The sequence below is a fragment of the Mandrillus leucophaeus genome, unplaced genomic scaffold, assembly GCF_000951045.1.
Source record: "Mandrillus leucophaeus isolate KB7577 unplaced genomic scaffold, Mleu.le_1.0 Scaffold38, whole genome shotgun sequence".
Classification (NCBI taxonomy): domain Eukaryota; kingdom Metazoa; phylum Chordata; class Mammalia; order Primates; family Cercopithecidae; genus Mandrillus; species Mandrillus leucophaeus.
In genome coordinates, this window is record NW_012104031.1 from 1538767 (window position 1) to 1563975 (window position 25209).

The 25209-nt window shown below is 48.2% G+C and overlaps 1 protein-coding gene across 1 annotated transcript in view; it reads left to right on the top strand.

Annotated features, from left to right (window-relative positions):
* Positions 1 to 892: 892 nt before the first annotated feature.
* LRRN2 (leucine rich repeat neuronal 2) overlaps positions 893 to 25209 on the top strand; it is a 96302-nt gene continuing 71985 nt past the window's right edge. The window contains exon 1 of the mRNA XM_011990435.1: positions 893 to 1203. The gene's annotated coding sequence lies outside the window, so the exon portion shown is untranslated. The remainder of the gene's footprint in view (positions 1204 to 25209) is intronic.

A 25209-nucleotide genomic window follows, 5' to 3' on the forward strand; every position in this document is an offset into this window, starting at 1 on the left:
CTGCACCCAGCCCTGGTTTGTCTTCTTAACATTCTTTGCCATCTCCTCTGCTATATCTATTTATGTATCCACTAGATCGGAAGCTCAGGTCTAATTCCGTGTACCTAGAATATTGCCTGTATCGTAGTAGGCATTTAAGGTTTTGTTGAGAGAGAGAATGAATGAACGCACAGAAGGGTTTGCTTTTCAAACCAGAGCCTCCCTACCTCCTGCTCTGCCTGCTAAGAATCAGGAGGAGACAGCAGCTAAGGAAGGCAGTCCTGAATTTTCCCGAGGGCTAGGGAGTAAGTGAGGGGCTCCCTGAGAAACCCTGGAAGCACTCACTCTGCCGCCAAGGCTGCAAGGAAAACAGGCCAGAGTATCCTAACAGCCTCCACTCAGAAGGGGCCTGGAAACTTTCAACGAGACAAAATAACAAATGCAGTGGTTTAGGGTTTGGTGGGGCTTCCCACTCCTCCCACCCCTAGGCCCACAGTGAATGCCCTCAGCCCTTCCTGCTGCACCGCGGCCTCACTCTGCTGCTGTTCACAGAGCCAACTTCCTCCCGCCCCACACAGAAGTTCCCAGAGCTCACTGGGAACCTTCTGATTTGCATCTCCAAAGAAATAAAATAAAGTCCACTAAATGCTGTTTGTTTTTCCTTCTGTTTGCCCTGAGGCGGGCCTGTTGTGGCTCCTGGGATCCCGAGTGGGTAATTCAGGCGATTTGTGGTTCAGGGAGCCGGGGACCTTAGAGGCCTTTACAATAAAAAGAGGGGAGCCTGCAACTCCCATTTGAAAGGAGATGGGGGGAGAGGCGGGAAAAGGAAAGAGGAACTGACAACAAAACCTGCCTGACACAATTATAGCCAGATTTGCATAATAGAGACCGAGAACTCACTTAGAAGGAGTGGTAATTAGATTCTCTGGTGATTAGGGACACTTTCCAAACGTGGGGAGAGGAGACAGAAATCCAACCTTGAAGTGGAAAAAGAATGTAGGAATTGGGGCTCGCTGTCGGGAGGCGGGAAAGAGGGTTTACAGACTGAGAGCTAATTGGCTCAAGGCCGACACCTCCTGGCAAGCCAATGTTTCCATCCCAGATCTGCGTGTCTGGACTAGTGAGGGAAAGCGCTGAAGACCCACAGCCCTATGTGGGGGGCATCCAGGCTCTTTCCCAGACCAGCTGTGTGACCTTGTACACCTGTAATCTCTCTGAAGCCAGGTAACTTGCATGCCAAATAGGGTTTAGAGGGCTGCTTGTTGCTTAAATGAGATACTGCTGGAAGAGGGTGTGGAGGATAAGCACAGTCAGTGGGCTCATTTGAAAGACACCTTCCCCAACTGCCTTCCCAATGGGCATCTTACAACAACTGTGTTGCTTCTGGTAGTGCTTCACAGTGCGAGGTTGATCCCCTTCATAAGGAGGTAGCCTGTGAGTTAGGAAGGCAGTAACCCCAGGGTAGGAGAGAAGCTGCCAGCCTTGTGACTGGGGCATGTGTAAACATGGAGGCCTAGGAGTGCTAGGAAACACGGTCTTAGATCAGTTCTCTCTCTCTCTCTCTCTCTCTCTCTCTCTCTCTCTCTCTGTCTCTGTCTCTCTCGCCCCAATTCTCACTTTCTCCGCTCGAGAAAGCATGACATCATGGGGTCACCTTGAATGCAATATTCATGCATATATGAAAAGCATTTGCAAATGTAGATCCCTTATTATTAGTAACAGATAATTCGTATCATACCTCCTGCTGCCTGGGCTATGAGCTTCTGGATGACAGGGACAAGATTTTTTATTTTTATTACCACTTTAAATTTCTAGCACTTGGCACATAGTGGGTGATCAGGAAATGTTTAATAAATGTCCAACCATTTTTGACATTTCCTTTTCTCTCCAGTGTTGTGGGATTGGCCAATGACTCTTTCAAACCAGACATCTTAACTTAGGTCTATATGGCCTTCATGACAGCAAAGAATTAAGGGACTTGTGGGGACTCATAATCCTCCCTCCTTGACTTCTGGGCAAGGTCAGGATGTTGGAACCAATGCTCTGGGTTCCTAAGAAAACAGTGAATTGCAAGAGGCTTCTTCAAAACAGAGCAGATTCATGTCATCCTCACCTCTCATCTGGACTCCAACATTAGAACCTAATTGCTGTGATTACAGAGGAATGAGTCAACATTTATCCTTCTTTTAAAGGGGGGTGTGTGCGTGTTTCATTTAAGTTGTGGCTATGGACGTATTCTCGCAAGTCAAGTATTAGCTGAAACTAAGAGTTTGTGTTCAGCCGGTTTCCATGGTAACCTGTTAGCCTCCGTTGCCTTCCTCTCTCTGCTCCTCTGTTACGGGGATACTCCTTTCCTAAAGGCCAAGATTAGTAAAAGAGAGAAACGGACATCATCCACACCAAGCTCAACTGCTCCCAGACAGCACAGCTGAGGTGTGGCTGCAAACCCAGTGCGTCTGTCAGCGTGTGGTGGGGCTCAGAGCTGGTGGATCACATGCTCCCTGCTTCAAGGTCGCTCCCACCCAGATTTCTGTTCAGTCCCCACCCCACCCTGATGGCCAGGCTGGTGCTGTAAGCACAGCTGTGCCCAGGGACTTAATTATATCCATGGGATTCTATTCTTTCCAAGACTAGGTATTAGTTTTTAAAATAGAAGGACAGCAAAGGGTTAGCAAGAAGACAGGAGAGGCAAAGAGAGGGAGAATGATAGAGACAGACGGAGTCAGAAAAGGAGCACAACAACCTTTTGACCTTTTGCTGTTTTGAGCAAACAACAGTCCCCAGAGATTACAGGTAGAAGCAGAAGTCAGAAGACCAGGACTCAAGCTCAGAATAAATATAGGCATAGCCTAAACATTTCCCAGTTTGCAGCTCACCCATTTGATGACACAAGGTATATAAGCCCATAAAACCACCTTTCTGTGGCAATATACATATAAAGGTCCCCATCCTTTACTCCTAATATTTCTACTACAATCAGTTACCTTCTTAGAGCAAGAGGACACATGCAAAGAATCATAGACTTAGGCTCCATTTAACCTAGACAACTACAGGCCAGACACTGCTTGAAGCCCATCACATGTATTCATTAACCGATTTCATCTCTACAAAAACCTTTTGATGTGGGTGCTATGAAGAACCACCATTTTACAGAGATGGAAATGGAAGCACAGAGAAGTTAAGTAAATTGTCCAAAGTCACACAGCAAGATAGTGGCAGAGCCAGGGTTGCAAAGACTCCAGGGTTTGTGTTTGTAACCTCTACATCAACGTGGTTGAAAGAGAACTCAGCAAGCATCTCATTCAACCATCTCACTTTCCTCAGAGGATCCCAAATCCCAGAGTTTGTGACTTACCCAAGGTCATACAGCTTGTGAGCAGCAGATGCCCTGGGCAAGTGCCCAGATAATTAAGCCAGAGCTGCTTCTACCCCTTCTGGAAAAAGTCAACGAGGGCAAAGTCCTTGCCTCCAATCCCAGCTGCCTCCCCGTCCCCGGGGTTCACAGCCCTGGCTTCCTGCTCTTTGAGGTGCCCCTTCCCAGATGGCCCGTCTGCCTGTCTGAGTCTGACTTCCCTGGGTGAAGGGGAGGGGGCTCTGACCAGCAGTCCTGCTAAGAGTGACAGCGCCGCCCACAACCCTGTCATCTCTGCCTCGCTTGTCCCTGTCAGCCGCCTCCCAGCTCCCAGCTGTCTGTCAGCAGCTGCTCAGGGATATAAATAACCAGCCGTTGGCAGAGGCGCCCTGGCAGAGAGGGGCGGGGGCAGGGAGGAGGCAGAGGGGCTGCTGACAGGCAGTGAAGAAACCCGAGGGTCCTCCTTCCGGAGCAGACGTTCCAAGCTGATCCTCAGAGGAGCAGGTTGAGGCCTGGAGCAGGAGAGGGAGTGAGATTTAGCAGGAAGCAGTTGAGTAGAGGGATGGAGGCTGGTGGGCCAGCCCTAGAACTGTGTCCGAGGCCTTCCACCTATCGGGCGCCGCAGACTTAGGTGCTGTTTAACCTAGACAACTACACGCCAGGCACTGCTCGAATCCCATCACATGTAATCCCATCACATTAACTCATTTCATCCCTACAAAGACCCTCTGATGTGGGTGCTATGAAGAGCCATCATTTTACAGAGATGGAAACGGAAGCACAGAGAGCTTAAGCAAATTGTCCAAGGTCACACAGCAAACTAGTGGCAGAACCAGGAGGACTCCAGTCCTCCCCTCCATCCCCAGATTCTTGAGGGAGTATATGGAGGACTATTCTCCCCATAATATTTGTGGGGTATAAAAATGCTAATTCTGTGGGGAGCAGGTGATCCTGGAGAGGAGAGGGTCCCTAAGGCCTGCTGTAAGCAGAGTAGGGGTGGATAGAAGGAAAAGGAGAGTTTGGGCAGAATTGGAAGGACAAGAGAATAATTTAAAATTCAGCTAGCATTTATCAAGCCTGTAGCAGATGTGTTGAGTGCTTCCGCACACATCACCTCATTTCATCGTCTCTATAATCCCACGGTGGGCAGTATCGCTGTTTTACAGATAAGGACGCTGAGGAGTGATAAGGAGAATCAAGAAACAGCAGCGCTGGAAGAAACTTTCAAGATCGTTAGGTTCTGTCCCCACATTCTGCTGAGAAGACACAAAGAAGTTAGTGACATGGCCAAAGACACACAGCCTGCAGTGCAGGGCTGGACATGGCTGGACAGTAGCTCCCTGGGCCTGCCCGCCTCTCGGTGTGTGGCTGACAGCTGCTGAATTGATCCGACCTTAGGAAAGTCACTGAGCACCCCCGGAGCTTAGGTGAAGTTAGGAGAGGCGCTAACAGGATCTATGTTCTGGCTCAGCAAAGACTGCCCTTCTGGTAGTTCTTGGACTAGAGCGATGGATCTCACACTGTGGTTTGCATCAGTAACACCTGGAAGGCTATGAAAACAGAGTGCTGAGTCGCACCCCAGAGTTTCTGAGTCAGTGGGTGTATTGTTTATCTTTTTAACTTTCTATATGTATTACGATGTTTTGATGTTTAAACAGCTTTCTGGCTGGAGAAAGACTGCCCCTCCGTAGGCTAGCCAAATTCTTAGAGAGAGCGATGGGCTCAGTGGGAGCAGGCCTTTGATGTGCCAACTAACCCACCCAGAGCCAAACCTCTATCTGGCGCTTCTACCCCAGGAAGAAACCTTCTTCTGCCCTAATCATCCCAGGGCCAGGTACCTGGCAACTGGGGACCACCCCTGTAGTTTAAAGCCTATTGACATTGTCCAAACTAGCCAATTTTAAAATGTTCACTCCGCCCTGCTTTGCCTTTCTCATGGAAAACCCAGCGAAGAGTAGCTCTCTCCTCACTCCTGCCCATCCTGCCTCCAGGCCACTCTGACACTTTCCCACACAAAAGTGCACAGGACAGGAGGTCTGTGCTGGAGCCTGAGAATTGGGATTTCTATTAAATAACAAGTTCCCGGGTGATACTAATACTGCTGGTCTGGGGACCCCACTGTGAGAACTATTGGAATAGAGAAGTCAAAGGTAGCCGGGAGCAGAGCCCCTTGAAAGGAAAAGGATCAGGACACTGATCTCTTATTTACTCTAATTCAGTAGGTCCTGATGGACTGAGATGGTAATGACCTTAGACATCACCGGTGAGAATGCCTGAAGGGAGAATTCATCCTGAGGGCAACTGCAGACAGGGCTAAGCAAACTGTGGCCCGTGGACCAGCAGCATCATCGGCATCCTGTGGGAGTTGTTAGAAATGCAGATTATTAGGCCCCATTCGAGACCCTACTGAATCAGAATGTCTGAGTGTGTGGGCCCCGGATCCATGCTTGAAGAAGCTCTCCGGGTGATTCTAACACACGGTGAAATTTGGGAAGCACTAGTGTAGCCCAATCATCTGCCTTCATACTGAAGCCTGCATTACTTTGATGGCAAAGTGGCCGGTTCTGGCACAGAGTGTGGCACAGAGTGTGACTAGTGTGGCAGTAGCTAGAAACTCTCTCAGACTCAGCTACTTAGCTGGTGACCTGTGGGGAGAGTAGCAAAGCAGTTGAGTAAAAGCTCATTTGCACTGTATCAGAAATCCCAGAAGTGGCACAGCCCTGAGCGGGTCTGTGCGGGTGTCTGATCAGCAAGGGCATAAAGGCTGCCATGGGAAAGCCCCTCTGGACTGTGTGAGACCAATGCAGAGCCATCATTCAGGAGGCAGCGATAGAAGCAGGGATTGGGCCGCCTCTCTGGTAATCTTTTTACTGGCCCTTCGCACTACATAAGCCCTAGGCTTTTCCATCCACTGCCAAGGGCAAGCGCTGGGGAGGAAGAGGGGGTACTAAGAGATACTAGATTTTCTGCTCAGTTGGAAAGGTGGTTGCTTAAAGGACTGATTTAAGTATTCAAAGATCTGTGACCTTCTTTGTACCCTCAGCTGATGAAATACATCACTCTGTTTATGTTTCTGTAAATTTCATATTTTATTTGTGCCTCTAACAGAGACAGAGTTGGTCAGTGGGACTTGCAGCGGAGAATTCTGACTCATGGTGGCCCGAAGATGAAGGCTAAGGAAGGAGGTCATTTGAAGCATATTGCATGGCCCAGGATCTTTAGTCTGCCCTGAAGGACTGTAGATTCCAAACAGCAGAAGGTGGTTCCACTAAAGACTGCTTCAAGGGAGGGTCTGGGAGAGGAGTGAATGGGAAGATGCCCCTTAACACCTGGAGGTGATTCAGCCTCACCCTCCCCCAGCATCTGGCACCTACTTCTCCTTCCCAAGCACCTCACACCTCTGCTCAGGCGGTTCCCTCGGTCTGGAATGCCATTCTCCACTCTGCCCAGATGACAAACACCTGTGCCTCTTTCAGGACTTGGCTTGAGATCTTTTCTCGGAAGATTTTCCAGACCTGTCCTGAGACAGTGTTTCCATTTCTCCCCATGCACCCACTGGACCCTCTATATATTTCCATCATAGCACATATACCTTCTGCTCCAGGACTGCAAATTCCCCAAGGCAAAGATGGCCTTGTCTTTCTTTTTAGACTCAGTACCTGGAATGGCAAATGAGATAGATACTACCCAGGTAGAGCTTATAATCAGGCGGAATTTTTATAAAGGTATCTGAATAAGGAATTAAGCCTTCAATGAGGAGCTTTAAATACATGATATTTTACCAATTACACTACCAGGACTTTAGCATCTAATCTGCTTTAGAGTCACTCCTGCCTAGGGGAGCTCCCAAGTGAATGGGGGAAACCCTGTTCTTGCCCTTAAAGAGTTCCAGTCTGAGACGGGTGACACAGCCCTTGCCCTCAGCGGATTCCCAGAGTGATGGGTAAACATAATGTATTAGTCACGACATTGTTTCCTGCCGTGTATTGGTTTCTTTTCATGCAATAAGAAATGTGGCCCGTGAAAGTCCAAGCCTAAATTGTCCTGCAGTTCACAGACCAGAGACAGAGCTTATATCCTAACACTGAATCTCAGAGAAGGCACTGTTTGGCCTTACCTGGGCCAGGTACCCATCCCTGTGGGCAGGTGGGACTGAGTGGAAGAAAGGAGACCAGGCTGGCCCTGCCAATCTACACAGAATGGATTTGCCATGGGACAGAGGTCTGGTACTGGGGAGGGGATTTGGAGGGGAGCACAGCAAGTTGTGCTTGACTGACAAAACTACTGCTCTGGATTGCCGAGGAGGCTGGACATATAAACGCAGCGCAGAATGTAGACTGGGGCACGTACCACAGAAGCAAGTGCAGATCAATACTCCAGAGTGCACTTAGAAGCTGGGAGGAGTCCTAGTGTTTGAGGTCAGGTGGAGTTAAACAGGGAAAGCTCACTATGGGAGATGAATCTTGACGAGGAATTGGAAGAAAGAGTGCAACAAGTTTTGGGGTAGAAGAGGCTTGTCCTTGCAGATGCCTAGGGACAAGGATGGGGTTTGCTGAAGGAATACCCTGAGGAAGAAGAGTGCAATTTCTTGGATGATGCTGGAAACCCCAGGCCCCAACAGTCTCACACACCTAGCCCGGGGCCCTTACCCCTCTGCTCCCAGTTACAGCATAGGATGCTCGCCCACCCACAATGGTGGGGACCAGCTCTTGGGAACCTGCAGTCTTAGAAGATAAACCTGCATAGATTTACTCCTTCCAGAGAGAGAAACAGGGATGGGGGTTGGCGTGGGGGGGGTTAAGTCCTGTGGAAATTAGCAATAGTGCAGTGGGGACAGGAAGGAATTGGGAATTGAAGGGGGAGAAGGAGAGAGAGAGAGAGAGACACTAGAGCCATACCACCCTGAACACACCTGACCTCCTCTGATCTGGGAAGCTAAGCAGGCCTGGGCCTGGTTAATGCTTGGATGGGGGAGAGAGACAGAGGTTTTAGCCTGTGAAAGGAGCAGAGTATGGGATGGAGGAGAAAACAGGGGCAGCCCTCACTGTTGTCATGGCAACACAGACACATCCAACTGTGCCCATAAACTCCACTGTGTGTGAGTCTTTTCCTAAGCCAAAGCCCCAGGACAGAAAGGAACAAACAGAGCCCCAGGTGTGGGGCTCACCCCCAGAGAGCTTGTACCTCTCCTGGCTGGGCACTGCCAGGGGCAAGAGTGGGTGATTCCTTTCAGAGGTCACCTCTCCCTTGGAGCAGACAGGAACGCTTCTCATGCCAAGTGTCTTTTGCTGCAGAAAGGAATATAACGGTAGGCACGTGGTTTGTGCATGAGGCATGGCTGGGGCCCTGGGGTCAGGGGAGAGGTCTCCCATCAGGTGGGCACAGAGGGTGGCACAGCCATGCTCACACATCCCCATGGAGCCCAGGAGCTCATCACCAGGACCATGCCGCCAGGCAAGGTACAGCCCTGCTTCCTTCTCCCCAGGCTGGGGTGTGCTAGGCTCCAGATGGATTTTAGGAAGGCAGATTCCTCAGTTGGCTGGAGGAGGAGTCTCTGCCAAGCACCCGCAAAGCTGAGCTTCCCCCACCCTCCTCTTCTTATCTCTCTCCCTTTTCATTTTCTTGCCCCCACTTCCTCTGCTTATCTTCTTTCAGCTCTCGTTTTCTTTTCTATTCGCCTCGCCTCTCTCCCCGCCCACCCTGTCCTCTTTCCTCTTCCTCTTCCCCTCTCCACTGTCGTCTGTCTCTAGTTCCCTTGGTCTCTCTCCTCTATCCCCACCTGCCTTCTCTCTATTTAAATCGATACTGAAGCCAGAGGAGTAGGTGGAAAAACACTGCACTGGGGACAGCAGGGAGGAACGTTTTGGCGTTAGGCCTTTCCCTTCCTGCCACAGTAGAACCAGAGCAGAGATCCTGAGAACCATTACCACTCAACCACGCACCCCTCCCTGCACTCACAGCCCACACCCCAGCCAATACGGCCTCTGTCAGGTAGCAGGAGGCAAGAAGTCACGGAAGGAGACAGCGGTCACACCCCAGTCCCCTCTTATGTACCCCGCAGCCAATTTTGATTCCAAACCCAAGAGGAAAGTGGAACTTTCTTAAGTTTGCTTCATCTTGGGGTCAAGCCTCATGGAAACCCTAGGTATTCTGCCGTTTGTAATTTCTCCAAAGCCAAAGTTGAGTCATCACGCCCCTGCCCCACAACTGAATTGTGTACTTATCACCATGGTGGGAGGAGGGCTGGGTCCCTGCTCCTGGGGAGTCCCAGAGTGCCTGGAACACCTGCCCCAGGCCTGTGTGCTTGATGGCCTATGTGCTTGGGGCTGGGAGGACAGAGGTGGGCCTGAACATCTGGAGCTGAACAGGTTGGTTTAGAAGAATTTTCAGAACTGAAACCAAAGTTCAGAAATGAGGACAATCTTTTAACTCTCATTCTGCTAATATGGAACTCCTTCTTATGTTGTAAACCCACCCAGTGAGATGGAGGCTGCTCCTAAAGGTCCATAAACACATTTCCTGGAGCTCAGGACCCTCCCTTGGAAGAGCAGTTACCCACCAAGTAGCCCCTCTACTGCAGACAGCTATACTAGGAATAGGCTAGCCAAAGGGTGCCCCAGGATGTCAGCCTGGTGCCCCAGAGGAAACTCTTGACCCAAGAAACTCCTTCAAATGCATGCAAATTGACATTCAGTCACCTGAACGTCTCCTGGGTCCAGGTGCAGGCTGAGGGCGGTAATAAATGGGGCTGTCACCCCAAGAGCCTTCACTCATGCTCCAGGAACCCACACTGTAGAAAAATATAGGTCCCTGGGTGCCGCAGGCAGCAGGGGGTGGGTGGTGGTCAGCCATCAATCATCCGCTGCTGGGGCTGCGTGTGTGTACTGCACATACGTACTTGCCCTCACTGGCATAAATGTGACTGGGGAAGTCTTTGTTTATCTGTGTGTGCATGTTCGTGGGTGTTTTTTATCAGTGTGAAAAGGTGTAGTTATGCATATATTTTACATATCTGTGTTTGGGGGAATCTATGTAGGTACAGCTGGATCTGGACAACTGTGTGTGTGTGTGTGTGTGTGTGTGTGCACATGTGTAAAATGAAACACACACACACTACACAGAGAAAAAGCACTAGAGAAGAATGGGCAGGCCAGCACGAGTGGTGAAAGAAAGCATAGCCTATGTAAGGCCTTATGGAGTTCTTAGCTTCCTGCTAGTGTTCACCATGGTCCGTCTCTGCTAATCTTAATGGTTGGTATAGAATCTTAGTCATTCTAGAGCACTTTGACTTTTCAGAGCTGTTTCTTATCTATTACCTCATTTGATCCTCATAACAATTTCACAGGGATTCCTTTCCTAAATTCCAAGATAAAAGTTCTGAACTCAGAGAGGTTAAGTGACTTGCCTAATGTCACACAGCTCCTTAGATTTGACAAAGTACTACCTAGACAGTTCCAGTAGGTGAGAAATGTCATCTATATCAAAGAGAAATGGTACATTGCTTTGCAGCTCATTCATCTAATATGCAACAGGTCTAACATTGGTCTAATGCAGCCTGGAACTTGCCCCTCTAAGACCTCCTAAGTCTGGACTAGGGTCAGATGCGAGTGCAGCTGCCCTGCAGGATAAGGGAATAAGTAAAAAACTAAAATGCCTGGAAAAAAACAGCCCCCACTAGACTTGTGCCCTAGCCCTCAATGTCAATTTATTTGCATGCATGCATGCATGCACACACACACACAGCCTGGGTGCCCTCTCCCTGTGCGCCCCAGTGTCCTCTCCCTGTCTATTGGCATCCTTGTGACCAGGCCTGCTCCCAGAGCACATCCCAGATCTATAAGAGGGAGCAGTTTCAGTTCCTGCTCTCCAAGCTGTCCTCATGTGGGCAGGATGCACATGCAAAATGACTTAACACCGTCAAAGAAAACACACAAACAAATGCAGAGTAATAACCCAGCTGTAGAAGCTTTATACAGCCATGCCAGGGGGCGGACGGATGAGTGGAGAAACAGAACTGGGGGTGCTGAGTCAAAGCAGCTGTGTTCTGTGTTCAGGAACTGAACTCTAAGGGCAAGCTCTAGCTGGTACCTATGCCTCAAGGTCTCTTGCATAGTCTGGTATGGAGCACTATCGAATGGATGCCTTAGACCCCATGGGCTCTGACCCAGGGTCTGAGGCACCTGTGGGGCCTGGAGCAGAAAGGTGAAGTGGCAGGAGACCAGACAGACTGTCTCTGCCAAGGGGTAGAACAAGTGCCCCCATATAGGCCTCAGGCCAGCCTCCTCCTGTGGCCACCGATGCAATCGATGGCTGCCAGAAGATCTGGCCTGCCCTGGCAGCGCCTCGAAGCTGCACCAGGACTCCATCCTGAGTTCTGCAGGGCTCCTTCTCCATTAGATTAACCGTCCTCCTGAACAAGCTGGGAGAGAAGAGGCCACTGTACACAGAGGGAAACTGAGCCCGGGGCAGAAAGGAACTGGGCATTGGTTCATGCTGGACTCTGGAGAGCCAGACCTGCCAGCCTTCTTCTTCTGGTACTTCCTCCTCCCCACTGGCCTCATTTGAGGTCTTCTGGAGGTTGATTTAAACCAAGCTTTTACAAAAAATCCCTACCTTGTATCCCTTGGTTTATTTTCCCTAGGCTCCAGTTCCCTGCTTGTAATTTGGATCGCCCTGAAACGATATAAACATCTCTCTGTTTGAAGAGCTTCTGAAGAGCCTACAGCAGCTCTCTGGTCCTTCTGTGATCAGAGAAAGCACTTGGGAGTGGAGAGACATGGGCCCTCCTACCCCTGCCCCTGTCTGTGTCTAAGTCTCAGGACCGAGGCCTGGGGGTGCTGGAGAGGATGAGGCCCTGACGGGTCTGAAGAGCGTGCAGGGAGCTGGAGGGCGGGGAGCACTTCTGCTCCCTGCACCATGGCTGGTGCTGCAGTTTACAGCCAGGCACCTAATTTATAAGCTGTTTTTACTGCTGTTGTCAAACAGCCACAAACCAAAGAAATAAAGTAGCCAGAGGAACAATGTCTCCCCTCCACCTTGGCCCTCCCAGCCTGTCTGCTGTGTCAGGTCCTCTGTCTCCAAGGCTGGAGAACCGAGGTCCTCTGGTGACATATCTTCTAAAGTGATTCTCTTGGGCCCCTGAGAGGGTGGGAGACATATTTAAGGAAGCTAGTGGGGAAACCAAAGCCAACTGCATGGGACCGCCAGGTGGGAAGCTCCCAGGATCCCTCCAGAGAAAGGGGCACAGGTTCAAACCTTGCTGCCTCCTAGCCAGGCATACCTGGAAACTGCTCTTGAGCCCATGTGGCTACCTCACCAGCTTCTCCCTGGTGCCAAGGGGAGAAGGGCCAATGATGATGTCTGGCAGAAGGAAGGCAGTGATGGTCACTCTGGGGCTCCATCCCATTCAGGGGACAGCCCAACCATCACCCTGCTCACACACAGCCCCCATGGTCCACACCACAGTCAGCACCTGATGGCCAGATCAGTGCTTGATGGCACGGTGCTGTTCCCTTGTGGGGAATGGTGTATGAGTCATGTCTTCTACACCATGATACCTCAGGGCACTTTGGTGTTCCCTTTCTCATCACTTGTGGGCCGGTCCACAGTAAGCCGGTGATCAATAAATACACAGGGAGCGAACTGAGCGATTCTGGAAAGAAAAGGGGGACAACAGCATTGCCCCTGAAGAAGGTAGCAGGCAGGCATGAGGGTGCTGAGTGTGGAGTGTGAGGGAACCACCCAGGGAAGAGCTAGGAATGACCCCAAGGACTCCTGCTGACATGGCCATGGACTCTTGGGGAGAAGCTGGCCATTTCCAACAGTCACTCCTCTATATTTCACTTCCATAGTGGGCCTTGAACACAAGATGTGTTTGATCAGGTGCTGAGAGCTCCAAAAGGTCTCTGCAGTGAGAAATGTCAAGCACAGCCTCCCATTAATCATGCTGGAGGAACACAGAGGAGAGTGGCGGTCTCTCCCAGGGCCTCCAGGAATGCGTCATGGAGGAGGCAACACTTCGAGTAGAGTATAGAAGACTGAGTTTCCTGGCTACAGAATAGGAGACAGCTATTTCAAATCATGAAAAGCAGGGTGGGCCGTGGCCACTCAGTTGCTGAATCCTATTTGCCCACCACAGATAACCAGCTCCAGCCACAGCTCAAGGTCAAGACTACTCTCTCTCCATAGCCACCCAAACCACAAGCTCACCTAGAGCCATTCAGAAATCCCTCTCCTTAGCACTGCCAGCCTAAGCAACTCTCCTGTCTGCCTTCTTTATCTCAGACACAGATGGATGATAGAACCCCCTCTTCTCTTTCCTCTTGTCCCAGCCTGGGCTTCTCTCTGCCGATGGCAACTGCACTTGGTGTCACCTGTCTCCCTTCATTACAACCCTTCACACTTAACCAGAGAAATGGACCAGAGTGCAGCTCACTTATCTAATATACACTCACTTATCTAACATTGGTCTAATACAGCCAGGAACTTGCCTCCTAAGCTTGGACCAGGGTGAGGTGTGAGTGCAACTGCCCTGCAAGATAAGGGAATAAGTAAAAATCTAAAGTGCCTGGGAAAAACCAGCCCTTGCTAGACTTGTGTCCTACACCTCAATGTCAATTTGTTTGCATGCAATAAGTCCCCCACCCCTCTCCTATCCATCTACCACAACCTCTGTTAGTCTAATATCCATTCAACAACCACATACGGGTTCACTCCGTGTAAGGAGAATGATAGATGCTAGGGAGGTAACCTTGACTGATATTTAGTCTCTGCCCTTGAGGAGTTCACAGTTGAGTAGAAAATCATGACACAATGGTCAAGAGTGGTATCAAAAACCACCTGTCTGAACCATCTCATTACAAGAACATAGGGAAAGATTAAATGACTTGCAACATCAGAAAACAACACTGCAGAGAAGGAGCTGGACCACTGTACTCTTCCCAGAATCATATTGTAACATGTATGGATTTGTTATCAGATGGACCTGGCATTGACTCTTGGCACGGCCATTTCCTAGCTGTGTGACTTTTAAAATGTTACCCAACATGTCTGAATCTTAGTTTCTTCCTACGTAAAACAAGGCGAGCAATGCCTTGCTTACAGGATTAGAATAAGGATCAGGGTGTCCAGGCACAGTGGCTCATGCCTATAATCCCAGCACTTTGGGAGACCGAGGCAGGTAGATTACCTGAGTTCAGGAGTTCAAGACCAGCCTGGCCAACCTGGTGAAACCTACTCTCTACTAAAAATACAAAAATTAGCCAGGTGTGGTGCTGTGCGCCTGTAGTCCCAGCCACTTGGGAGGCTGAGGCAGGAGAATTGTTTGAATCCAGAAGGCGGAGGTTGCAGTGAGCCCAGATTGTGTCACTGCACGCCAGCCTGGGTGACAGAGTGAAACTCTGTCTTGGTAAAAAAAAAAAAAAAAAAAAAAAAAAAAAAAAAAAAAGAAGAAGGATCAGGGTAAGATGCTGGAAAGTGCCTGGCAACATAATGAATTCAGGAGGTAGCGTACAGGAGTGGTTGTGGCAGAAGGAAGGGTAATGATAACAGCCAACTTGACTGCGGGTCAGGGGCTCCACACGTACCTTCTCATATCACCCCTCTGAACCAGGCACTTTTCATTTTTAGGACAGTTGAAGAAAATGAATCAGAGAATGCAAGGAACTTGCCCAAGGTTACCTAGCTAAGAGGTGTGGAGAGGCACCACCGTGGGTCCCACCCTGAGGTCCTGCCTGTGGCTCTGCTGGCCTGCTCTGACTATCAACCTATAAACATGTATGGAGTCCCTTGGGTTTACAAGCACTCTGGGGATATGGAGCAGAACACTGTAAAGTCCTGGCCCTCAAGGTTCACAGGGAGTTGAAGTAGTCAGGGAAGGCTTCAGAGAGGAGGCAGGGATTCCACATGGGCCTTGAGGAATGTGAATATTATAGAAAAATGGGGAGACACAGACAGACATTCCCACAGATAGAAATGCATGAGCCAAGGCCCAGAAGCAGGATTAGTGCCAGTATAAAGAGGTTTGTTTTCTCTTTTTTGTTGCTGTTGTTGTGTAGAAATGGAGTCTCACCATGTTGCCCAGGCTGGTCTCAGCTCCTGGCCTCAATTGATCCTCCTGCCTCAGCCTTCCGAAGTGCTGGGATTGCAGACATGAGCAACTCTGCCCAGCCAGGAGAGGGTATTTTGGTTTTCATTTTTGAGACAGTTTCACTCTGTTTCCCAGGCTGGAGTGCAGTGGTGTGATATTGGCTCAATACAACCTTCACCTCCTGGGCTCAAGCGATCCTCAACCTCAGCCTCCCAAGTAGCTGGGACCACAAGTGTGCACCATCATGCCTGGCTGATTTTTGTATTTTGGTAGAGATGGGGTTTCACCACATTGCCCAGGCTAGTCTCCGCCTGCCTTAACCTCCCAAAGTGCTGGCATTACAGGTGTGAGCCACCATGCCCAGCCAGGAGAGGGATTCTTGAGTCCCACATTTACATATCATCTTTTCATTCACTCATTCATCTCTTTACCCATTCAACACATATCTCTTGAGCACGTACTATTTGTCAGGCATTGTTTGAAACCTTGGCAATAGATAAACAAGGATGCAGCTCTCAACTCAGTCTAGTTAGCAAAATAGTGCAATGTGAAAATGTTAGGGTAGACAACATAGGGTGGTAGGGGATCCAAAAGAAGGGCTCTTGATCTATCCCTGTGGAGCCTGGCAGGGTTTCCTAGAAGAAGTGGTGTCTGAGCTGAAACATGAGGGACGCAAATACAGAATGATTTCAAAACATTCGTACTCACTATCATCATGATCAGCATTGTCAAAATCACTTACATTTATCGAGGCCTCGCTAAGTGCCAGGGACAAGATTAGGTACTTTATATATATTCTCTTCTAATACTCATGACAACCCTATCAGGTAGATGCATGCTATTCATTACGCCTATTTAAACATAAAGAAATGGAAGTAAAGAGTGTTTACAAGACTTTCCCAAAGTCACATGGCCAGGAAGTGGCAGGGTCAGGGCTCAAACAAGGTCAGATGGGCCTTACCCTTTGTGTCCTCAGCCACTCGCCAGGCTAGATGGCAGAGAGAAGCATGCTCAGGCCCATCAGGTGAGTGTGAGTGTGAGTGTGTGTGAGAGAGAGAGTGTGTGTGTGTGCTGCGAGTGTGTTTAACCCATCAAGGGATGTTTCTAGTGTGCCCACAATACTCCTCAGTGTCACACCAACTGTCCACACTCTCAGCAGCTCAGTCTTCCTGCCCCTGGCAGGAGTAATCCTTCAGAGTATAAACCCGGTGCTTCAAAATGCCAGAGTATCGAAAGACAAAGCAGCTCCCGAAAGGCCAAGGACATCTCCTTTTTCTTGAGCTTCTCCTACCCCTCAACCCCTCCTGAAAAATTGGCACCATGGGAAATAGAGAGTGAGGCATTCTAAGTTTTTGCCAGGGAAGCTCAGGAGTCCCACGTCCTGTTGTCACCAAACTCTCCCAGTTAACAAACCAGAACTGTCTACTGGAAATAAACTTCTGGAACTTGTACTCCAAGAGAGACAGCATGAAGTTGCATGCTTGGTTGCAGATCACTTCTGCCCTAAATCACTGTGGGGTCTCACTGTCCTCCCCACAGAATGAGGTGCTCTGTCCAGGTAAGTCTAGTCTGTCTGAAAGGCTGATTGTCTACCTTCCCGGAGCCCCACAAGATGAGGATTCAAAAGATGGGGGTGGGCATAAATGGTGATGCACGGGGCCAAAGTGTGATGAAACAGGAAGAAGCCTATGTCTTTCCCTTCCAGATATTTGGGCAGAAAAGTGAGAGTTCTGAGCTCCTAGGTTGTTCCTGGGTTGTAGGGAGGGAATGAGGGTGATTAAATGAATCAAGCCTTGGAATGGCTCTTTCAGTGCTCAGGGCAGGGAGCATTATATACTCCCTGCCAACTGCAGGGCCAAGTCTGGCATCACCAGAAGCACATCATGGGATTAAGGAATGCAGACTTGGCCCAAAAACAAAGCAGCAGCAGAAGGCAAGTCCTATAGTAATTGAATTCAGGATCCTCCTTAAACTTGAAGGTGAAGGTGATTAGGCTTAGAATAAACAAATAAGCAAAATAAGTTTATAGTTCTACTTCACAGGGTAGATAATCCACTTAGAATACAATATCCCAAGAGGAGGCAGGAGTCAGAAACATACAGGGCTCCCAGATGAGATTATGATGACTTGGAGAAAATGGATTCATTGTAGGTTAGGAGAAGTGAAGCATTGTAGCTATATTCTTAATATTTGAGAATGCCAGAAAAATCTGGCTCTTCTGAAACCATCCCGGACGTCATGCCAAGACCAAAGGCAGACTAGGGGCTGACAAACAGTGGGAATATAAAAACTGAAGTTTCTTTTTAAAAAAACATTTTATTTTGAAACAATTATAGATTCACAGGAAATTGCAAAATAGTAGAGAGCAGTCCCATGTACCCTTCACACAATTTTCCCCACCAGTAATATCTTACATAACTATAGTACAATATATCGAATTATACTGAGAAATATAATTTACTCATTTTATTGGTTAAAATATCAAAAGCAGCAAAGGGACATCTGAACTGAATCTGTCCTCACAGGGTTAACAAGAATTCTGGACAGAAATAGAGTTATAATCAAACATTAATTAGGCTGCACTTTGATCCACTTCATTGTAACCAAAAGTCGTGCAACACGGGATACTGACAACTTGCATCCCCGTCGTTCCTATAGATGGAATTTCTGTTGTTAGATTCACTCAGCTTTTGTTTAAGAATTGCTCAAGATGTTTTTTCAGATCCCAGATTCCAGTGAAACAGCTGGTGTTAGTCAGTTTGAAGACCCCAACCGAGGAACAGACTCACCCCGAGAATACAATTTCTTTATCTCCCTGTCCCTTGACTTCACTCTGTATTCTTTGACCAATCTCCCCACTTTGACGCACTCCAAAATCCTTAAAAACCTTAGCCCTGGACTCCTTGGGGAGGTTTTCTCCTATCTCCTCATTTGGTGGCCCCAAGATTAAACCTCTTTCTCAGCTGCAGCCTGGTGTCTCAGCATATTGACTTGCCATGCACATAGGGCCATGGACCTGCTACAGTTACAATACAATCCACAGATCTCATTCAGATTTTGCTGGTTTTAAAGAACTCATTTGTGTGTGTGTGTGTGTGTGTGTGTGTGTGTGTGTGTGTGTGTCTGTGCGTGCGCATGCGCACGTGTGTGTGTTTAGTTCCATGTAATTTTACCACGTGTGAAGATTCGTGTAATCACGCCGTAATCAAGACACGGAACTGTTCCATTCACAAAGATCCCTCATGCTCTCCTTTTATAGTCACACCATATCCTTCATCCCCAAGCCCCGGAAACCACTCCTCTGTTCTCCATCTGTGTAATTTTGTCATTTTGAGAATGTCATATGAATGGAGTCATGCAGTACCTTTGAAATTACCTTTTTTTCACTCAACACAATGCCCTTGAGAGCTATCCAAGTTGTTGCACGTATCAATAGTTCATTCCTTTTTGTTGTTGAATAGTATCCAGTGGCAATATGTACCACAATTTGTCTAATCATTCAACCATTGAATGACATTTGGGTTGTTTCCAATTTGGGGCTATTACAAAAACACTGCTATGAACCATCATGTACAGGTTTTTGTGTGTACATGTTTTCATTTCTTTGGGCAAATGTTTAGGAAGGTGATTGCTGGATCATGTGGTTAAGTATATGTTTAGTTTTTAAGAAACTGCAGCTGGGGGTAAATGGACAGTTAGGAACATCTGGAAACCATGGCAGGGGGTCTCCATTGCAGGGTCAGAGGCGTCCATTAAGTCTCGGCTGGGGCCTGGCTGGGAAGGGAACAGATAATGATCGCCCTAGAGAGACTGAGACTGCAGCTGACACAGCTGGGACATGACCAAAGGCAATTGGAAGGAAGAGCTATCTGAACTCCAAAGCTATTCAAAGCAACCTACGGAGAACTCAGAAATAAATTTTAATCAGCAGAGTGATACTGGCCTCCAATAAACCTCTAACCATGCTAGAAAGATACGCTGCCCAGAATGATTCTCAAGCCATAATAGTGTACTGGTAAATCAGAGCCCTGTGAACAAAAAGCATAATCAAAGAGGCTTAATTGTTCACTAAGGAGTTTTGTGGTCCAGCCCCAGCCTCCCTCAGGCTCTGCCTCACGTGATTGGAGAGGCTGCCAAGTGGAGGACACCAGCTCATTCCCTCAACGAACATTTGCTGAGGCCCTACTATGTGCACAGGCCTCAGACCAAAACAAAAGAAGCCTCTGGACAGGTGGTCACATTTAGCGGTGAATCATAAGTTGTGCCAGTCAAGAGGATGTTGAGGGCTTTGGTCTTCTGAAGTCCTAGGATACCTTAGGAAAATTAGCATCCCACCAGCTACAGCTTCTCAACACAGGGCAGGTTATAGGGCATGCGGATGAGGCAGCGTGTCAGGGCCTTAGGAACAATGGCTAATACTGAGCACCTTGTCAGGTGCCTGGTGCCTGCCCTGTGCCAGGAACAGCACAATAATTTAAAAGGGTAACATTTATGCAACATTTGTTTATTGAATTTCCTACTATGTGCCAGAATAACCAAAGACGCTGATTTCACAGAATAGGGAGAGCTACTTGGACAAGAGACAAAAGGGTGCTTTAATAGTCCCAGCCCAACATGGCCAATGCTTTCTTGATTTCCTGTGCTAGAGATTAAGGCAGCCATTCAGTAATTCTCCAGTAGGGAGGGGTGAGGGAGCTGAATCTCCAATTTGGGATTTAAGTAGAGTTTGAAAAAGCATATTCAACATGATACTACAATTCTATATTTGAAATTAATATTAAAATAAAAAGTATTTTAATTTCATTTTTATAATAAAAACCTAGAGTAAGTCAGGCTTGATAAAATGGTCTTCGCTAGCACAGAGATATAGAAAAGAACTAACTCTCAACTGAGGACAAATTCTGGAGCAAAATGCAGTAAAATCCCCAAAAGTATGTATAGTATTTTTGTTTATTACAAATAAAGTTTGAGTGAAAAGAAAAAAAATTTAGTATTGTATTATGGGGGTTATCATAATCACCCTGGCCCTACGCACTTTCTCAAATGACAGACCCTCTCCCATCTAAAGTCAGAAAGTGCAACCTGCAGAACACCAGTCGGGGGCCTAGGATGCCTCTCTTCTCATCTCTGTTTGAAATGCTGTCTCCTTCCTCCAAGAAGTCTTTTGTGAGTGTCAGGTTGTTCTGCTATTCTCCGAAGGTCATGCTAGGAAGAAAGCTCCCCTTGCTTTGGAAACTGCCTGGAGCCAGACCTGACTGAAAACTCCCCTGTGTTGGGTGGATTTGTCAGGGGGTCGGCCTGGGCAGTAGGGGTAACGCAGCGTGAAGCATTCCCTTCGCCAAATGCGGTAGTAGGAGAGCAGGAAGCAGGCAGCAGGAGACCACAGGGTCTCCATCCTGAAGCACCCACTAAACAGCATCTGGCAGCCCCTAAAATGTTCTAAACCTCAATCAGTGGAAAAGGAGCAAGATCAGCTTCTTCTCTTTGTCCTTAAGAAAAAAAAGATACATTCCAGATAATTTCACGTGATGAAAGAGGAAGAAGCGCTGAAGTAGCAAAGGAAATAAATTAACGCCATCTCAGCTAAAATCACACACAATTAAAACCTGGATCTGAATGTACTTTCCTGTTCAGAGAGAGCAGCTTGAAAATGACATGCATTAGTCATTCACGCCAGCCACCCGACTCAATGTACGGGGATGCCACACGGTCTCTGATGGCAGGACTGCCGGAAGGAAAGGGGAAGGGTTCCTGACCCCAGTCTTCAGCTTTCTGTTCTCTCGTCTGGAGTCTGAAAATCCCACTCCTCCGTGGCAGAGGCATCCAAATAAGCCAGGCAAGCCAGGTGGGAAGAGGCATCTCTCTCCAGTGGCCACTTTACCATCTTCCCTTCATGGTGGGACCTGCCAAGGCAGAGGTTCGGGTCTGGGGCCTGGGAAGGGATTTGGTCCAAGAGCCACTTATGTGGACAGGCTCAGCAATGGCAGAGCTCCTGTCCACTCTGCCCAGGGTCCTGGCCTGCACGGAGGCTCTCCTGCCTTCAGACAGTCTCCCTCAGCTCAGGGAGATGGGATTTTCTTTTTCTCTTCTTTCTCCTACTGTTTTTCTTCCTCTTCTCTTTTAATTTTTCTTCTTTTAGAAAAACAAAAAACAAAAAACAAAACAATCTTCAGCAAAGGAGATGGGTTAATGTGCCTGAAAAAAAGAAGACAGAAAAGACTTCACGAACAAAAAGGTCCCCAGGTGCCGACATACGACATACCAAGGCCAGTGACCAGTGACATACCAAGGCCAGTGACCAGTGACGGGCTGTTCTTCATGTCCCCTGAGGGTAAAATAGGAAGGAATGTGGTTTGTGGCAGGAGTAAGAATAAAATATAAGGATGAGCTTTTTGACAGTCAAGATTTTAATCCCTTTAACATGCAGCTCTCGGGGATATGGGATCTCTTTTCCACAAAAGGCAGGAGAGTTGTGGAAAGCAAATGAAGGGAAAAAACAAAAACAAAACCAGTGGACGCAGCGTCAGAGGACATGGGCCTGAGGCTTGTTCTGGCCTCTTGCTGGCTGGGGGAATAGGCAATGTGAGCCTCATCAGCACCGGATGAGGCAACACCGACCGCTCCCAGCACAGACTCAGGGACTCGGGTCAGTTTTACCCATGTTGCTTATCATACAGGCCAGCTCCTATGGACGGGAGAATGGGCCAAGCTGACCACTGCCTGAAGAACCACATCATCTAGGAACAAGACTGTCTCCAGGTCACACCTCCCTCAACCTTCTCTCTCTGTGTTCATTGTCTGGATCCAGGCTTCAGGATGCTTGCCTTAGGCTCCCCAGTGGGGCTGGGACTAGGGTGAGGCAGGGGAGGTGCCTCGGCCAAAAGTTAAGGAGGCACTCAACCCTCAGGTTCTGCAAGCACAGGGTCAGTACCTCAAAGCAAGTGCCTCCTTAAATTTTGTGCCCCGGGCATCTAGCTTGCCTTACCGAGTTTTAGCCCTACAGCTCAGTCCTCTGCCTTTGCTACTATTAGATGTGTTTCTGGACACAAGAAAGAATATAATAGCCCTTGATGAAGCTACAGTCCCCAGGGGGTCATCTGGACTCAATAGTTTTTACCGATTCACTTCTTCCTAAGGAGGTGAGAGGAGGGGACAAAGTCAGAGCCAAAGCAACCAATCAACAATGCTATTTGATCCAGGGAATAACACTGACTTCCCCTGCCCTGAGCACTCCTGGATGGGGATCCCCACTCAGCAGGTAGGGGCTGGTAGGGGCAGGGGGTAGATGGAGGCTTCCGTCCCAGGCAGAGAGAGTTTATGGGAAGTCTGCCATGAGCAAGGCCCTCCAGTGGGCACTCTAGGGAAATAGCAATGAATGATACAGTTCTTTGGGGGAATTTACCATTTAATAGGGAGGCAGTATACCCAGAGAGAGTAACTTTTCAGGCAAAATGCAAATGATTGCAAATAAACATAAAGTGGCATAGACCAAGACTATTCCTGCAGAAGGGAAGTGGAGTGGTGTGACCAGAATCAGGAGTGAATGGCGGAAAGCTTTCTGGAAGGAGCTGAATTTTCTCCATGGTTTACAGTGTTCCTCCAGGTGGGCTCAGAATCCCTTCGGGAGATGGTCAAAAATGCAGTTTGTGAGCCCTACTTGAGACCTACTGGGTGAAACCCAGGAATCTGCATTTTAATCAATTCCCCAAGTGGTTCTTCTGCACACACAGTTTCAGAAACACTAGTTTAGACAGAAATAAAATTGATCCATGCAGTAGCTGCTGGGAAAGCCCTTAGGAAAGATCTTTGGACATCCCCATGAGCTCTAAGATCTATGTTGGAATTAATTCAAATATTGGAAATAAGACCATAAAGACTTCCTTCTCTGACAGAAAATAAGAAGGAAAATATAGAGGTCAGAGACAGTACAAAGAGAAAAGAACAGGATTAGGATACATGAAGTCACAGTTTCTCTGTCCTGTGAACCATTTCTGAAGTGAAATGTTCAGAAATGAATAGAATCTGATTACAAAAGAAGACAATCAACAGAAATAAAAAGGCTGGATTTGGGCAAATATTTTATTCTTAACATGTGGGATACCCTGTGTGTATTTTATTTGCAAGCTTTGGAAATAAAGAACCAAGGCTTGATAGTGACATCTGGAAAGATATACATTGAACACCATGACTCAGCACACACATACGTTTACATGAAAAAAAAAAAAGTATTCATGAAATATGTCCTGTTTCATTTTCATTTCAACAAAAATTTGTTTTCTTTTTTTTTTCTTTCCGAGGTGAAGTCTCGTTCTGTTGCCCAGGCTGGAGTGCAGTGGTGAGATCTCAACTTATTGCAACCTCCACCTTCTGGGTTCAAGTGATTCTCCTGCCTCAGCCTCCTGAGTAGCTGGGAGTACAGGCGGGTGCCAAAACACTGGCTGATTTTTGTATTTTTAGTAGAGATGGGGTTTCACCATGTTGGCCAGGCTGGTCTCCATCTCCTGATTTCGTGATCCACCCACCTCGGCCTCCCAAAGCGCTGGGATTACAGGCGTGAGTCACCACACCCAGCCTTTTTTCATTTTTTAAAAAAGTGCTTGTTGCAACCCACTGATGGGTCTCTACCTGCAGTCTGAAAACCAATAAAGTAGAAGGGAGGTGTGGGTGACGAGCACTTGGGGACGAAGTCTTTTTAACAGCCTATGATGGGTCTCAGTGAGGTGGGTCAAAAGTCAACTCAAGAGACGCTTGAGGGTCCCTGGGACTGACGTCTCAGAAAGCCTATTTTGTCCTGCCGTCAAGCATCTTCTCAAGATTTTCCTCCTCCAGAAAGCCTTTCTAGATAAGCACTCCAAATGGCATTCCAACTTCAGCTCTTACAGCCCTCTCAAGTGTCCCCTGGTCTTGGTGTATGCGTGGCAGCCCTTGACTTAAAAGTCATGCACTTCGGAGTAGGCCAGATATACTTGCAAATGGTGCTGGCTGGCTGGTCTGTTTTCAGATGTGCCATGGCACACAAAACCCTTGTCCCCCAGCTTCAGACCTCTGAGGCCTCCCTTTTTGCCCATACAGGTTCTGAATGGGGGAAGAGGGGTTACTCCAGTCCTTCCCATGGTCCCTTCTACCTAAGTTAGCTTTTCCTTCAGGAATCTTCTGAATATGTTAAACAGAATAGGATTTGGTTACCACATTGCCCAGTTTAACTGTTTTAGATACTCAAATTCGATTTAAGAAATACAAAGTACACTTCGGGAGGCTGAGGTGGGCAGATCACGAGGTCAAGACCAGGCTGGTCAACATGGTGAAGCCCCATCTCTACTAAAAATACAAAAATTAGTCGGACGTGGTGGCAGGCACCTATAATCCCAGCTACTCGGGAGGCTGAGGCAGGAGAATTGCTTGAACCCGGGAGGCGGAGGTTGCAGTGAGTCAAGATTGTACCACCACACTCCAGCCTGGGTGACAGAGCAAGACTCTGTCTTAGGGAAAAAAAAAAGAACAGAAAAAGAAGTACAGGGCCGGGCGTGGTGGCTCATACCTGTAATCCCAGCACTTTGGGAGGCTGAGGCGGATGGATCAGGAGTTTGCGGCCAGCCTGCTCAAGACAGTGAAACCCCATCGCTACTAAAAATGCAAAAATTAGCTGGGCGTGGTGGCACGTGCCTGTAGTCCCAGCTATTTGAGAGGCTGAGGCAGCAGAATCGCTTGAAACTGGGAGGCGAAGGTTGCAGTGAGCCAAGATCTCACCACTGTACTCCAGCCTGGGTGGCAGAGTGAAACTCCGTCTCAA